The sequence below is a fragment of the Pteropus vampyrus genome, unplaced genomic scaffold, assembly GCF_000151845.1.
Source record: "Pteropus vampyrus isolate Shadow unplaced genomic scaffold, Pvam_2.0 Scaffold715, whole genome shotgun sequence".
NCBI classification, from domain to species: domain Eukaryota; kingdom Metazoa; phylum Chordata; class Mammalia; order Chiroptera; family Pteropodidae; genus Pteropus; species Pteropus vampyrus.
Genome location: NW_011889496.1, coordinates 560,709 through 564,268, shown reverse-complemented (window position 1 = coordinate 564,268; position 3,560 = coordinate 560,709).

Genomic DNA, 3,560 nt, shown 5'->3' with positions numbered 1-3,560 from the left:
CAACACAGAACAATGAATCTTCTGTTTCTGAAAAGGTTACAGTGTTTAAGTTCTGGTTATATCCTGGTCGTGTGTGTGTGTGTGTGTGTGTGTGTGTGTGTGTGTGTGTACTGGAGGTGAGACTTTGGTTCTGGGCGCAGCTGGAGTTCTCTCCTCTGCCCATCTCCACTGTATGACTTGCGGTTTTAGCCTGTTGTCCCTGAAAAGCAACTTGGCATCTTACTAAACAAGATAAAATAATTTTGAGCTAGTTCTGCGGTTACATTTATAATCTAATGCTATGTACTTCTTTTTATTTTCTTATTCCCAAGTAAAATTTTATTTTTTTTAAATATTGGACAGCCATGTCTTATTTCTTATTTTAAAGGGAGCACTTTTAACATTTCACTATTATGTGTGACTATATGATGTCTTTTAAATTGATGATTTATAGTATTAAAAGTTATCCCCTCCCATTCCAAGTGTGCTAGACTTTTCTCTTTTAAATAAAAAATAGAGGTTGAATTATATAAAATATTTTCTCTGCATTTATTGATAATAGTATATAGATTTTTCTCCTTTAATTAGATAACATGGTAAGTAATATTAACAGATCTCCAATTTTAACTAAAATTATATTTTGGAATAAATTTCGTTGAACTTATAATTTAAAATATTTTTAATACATCACTGAATTTATTTAGAACTTTTAAATTTATGTGTATCAGCATAATTTGTATATAACTTTCTTATACTATTCTTTAGTTTTGATGTCAAAAATATAGTCTGATAAAATACATGGGACAGTTTCTCTTCTTCCTAGGCTCTGCAAGAGATGTTGAACAGTTATACTTTTCCATTCCTTGAATGCTTGATAAAGCTCACAGGTAAACTATTTTGGTTCTATGCTTTCTTTTTAAGAAACTACTTAATATGCACTTATTTAATGAAATAGTGCTCTTAAGATTTTTAAATTTTATATAGATTCATACTATCCATTTGCAGTGTTTCCAACACAAATCTCAAATGTCTAGTGGTGCTTTTCTTAATAGCTTCCATGTGTCAAAATATGTAGGCACACTTACCCACACTTTTATCCTTCCTCCTTTCTGAGATCATTACCTCTACCTGTGTATTCATTATACCCTAAAAACTTCCACTTGTTCCATTTATTATCACTTTAATCTTCAATATATTTTGTTTGTTTTACTACTGACTCTTTCCCCTATTTGTTCAAACATGCGCACATTTATTACTATGTTTTAGATCTACGATACAATAAATCTACTATATCATAGAGAAAGTTAACCTTGATTAACTTTACCAATTCTAATTCTCTCATCCTTTCATTATCAAACTTCTCAAAAGTGATCTGCATTAACTAATTCATTTTTATGACTACTTTTATTCTTTCATTCTCTGCAAACTATGCAGAAGCCTCATAATAAAAACTGTATTTACACATTTGCCAATGATCCTTTATTCACAAAATTTAATTGCCATTTTTTCAGTTCTCATTTTCCCTGACAGCTCATTCTGACTCTGCCATCTACTTAGCTACATGACTATGGGAAAGATACGTAAGTCATTAAAACCATATGTTTACTCATCTATAAAGTGGGAGAAAACAATAACTAATTTACAAGAATATTGAAAAGACGAAATCAGATGAAATATATAAATGCTTTAGTGTATCTTGGGAACATATTTAGTAAATGATAGTTATTATGTATTATCAGTTATGTTTTTATCCTGTCCACCAATTGTAATCCTCCAGTCTCTTCTTGTTCTCTATTCATTTGTTCAAGTATCTAGTGCATCCTCATTGTTCAATTATAACCTCTACTTAAAGAACACTTATGTCTGTGTCCACAGGCTTATCCAAATGTAGAACTCCAGTTGCTCAAAATAACATATCTATAATTCATTTTATAATTGTCCCTCTTAGTATATTTTGCTTTATCTGTTTTTATATCTGCCCATAGTGGTATCTGACAAACTAATTCAAATTTAATATTTGTCATTTTTAATGCTCTTTTTTCCAATATTCCCTAAATATAGTCAGTTGTCAAATCTTACTGGTTATTCACATTTACCTTCATCTCTTTTATCCTTTAGCTTCATTATTACTGTCCTATTTTAGGCCTTTACTCCAGATATTGCAAAAAAGGGTCTGATGTTTGAATGGTGCTCAATAAATGTTAATTAAATGAATTAATGATACTTTTAATTTTAATAAATTCTTCGCTTAAAGTGCATTTTACACTTTATTAAGATATAGTTTTGTGCATTAATCCTCACTCAAAAATTATCTAATGGCTTTGGATTGCTTGCAAACTATATTTAGAAAATCTCACTGGCTGATATTCAAAGACCTTCACAGTCCACCTAACCTGACCCTCCAGTGTTATTTCTCCATACTTTACTCTATAAGCCCTCTGATTCAAACCAAACACATTTAATACGCTACATGGTTCTCGTATTTAATTTATATAAACCTCAGTTTATTCTCTTCCATTAAACATACTCTGCTGGAGTTCCATCGTAAGTCTCTGACCTATGCACTGGAGATTCAAATATGAATAAATAATTACAAATAACCATCAAATATCTTAGAATCTAGATATATAACTAGATAATTTCAACAACATATGTATGCATTAGATGCTTTAGAAGCACAAAAGAGAGACCTCCAAACCAACCTGGGAATCAAGAAAGAATTCGTAGATGAGAGAGACAATGTGCTGAATCTTAAAAAAATTAAGAGTAGAGGTGAAATATGTGCATTTATTTTGAGAAGGGAGAAGAAAGGCTGGGTTAAAATTTTAGGAAGAGAGAAAAACAGAAAAAGAAATTATAATGGATCCAACCAGCATTATGAGAATATAGCTACAAGCAGTTTGGCTGCTGGGACTTAGAGCATAATGCAGGGAGTGGAGTGAGAAATGGGGCTAAAGATGTAAGCAAAAGTTCAGAAATGTCCTTTTTCTTCCTTGTCTTCTTCTTCTTAGATAAGCTAAGTCCTGTTAAATGATACTGCAAATTAAGTGAAAGATCAAGGTAAGGAATACATATTTGGGAATAACCCATAGAGTTATAATTAAAGAGTAAAGTTAGTTTATAGATAAATTGGAACTCAGAGGATCAAGGTTCAGTCTCTTCCCTGCCTTCTATTGCCTGTGTGAATTGAAGCAAGCCTTAGCTTCTCTGAATCTCTCCATCTGCAAAATAGAAATAACTTTTATCTTGACTACCTCATACAAATATATATATATATGTTAACTTTTAATTGTGACACATAATATAAAATTTACCATCTAAACTAGTTTAAGCACACAAATTGTTTTTTAATGAATGAAATGAGAGAATGTGAATTTTAAAATATATTAGTAGTAGTATAGCAGCAGGAAAAATGAAAAGCATAAAAAGTAAAAAAAATGAGTGACAGGCTGAGAAGAAAGTAGGCTTTATTGATTGTGTTCCAGAGAAGTATGATCCTGACTGAGGTCTATTCTTACATCTATGGATATTATGGGCCCCAGTGACCAGCTCTATACTCTTCTGAGAGAAAAGATTATTTA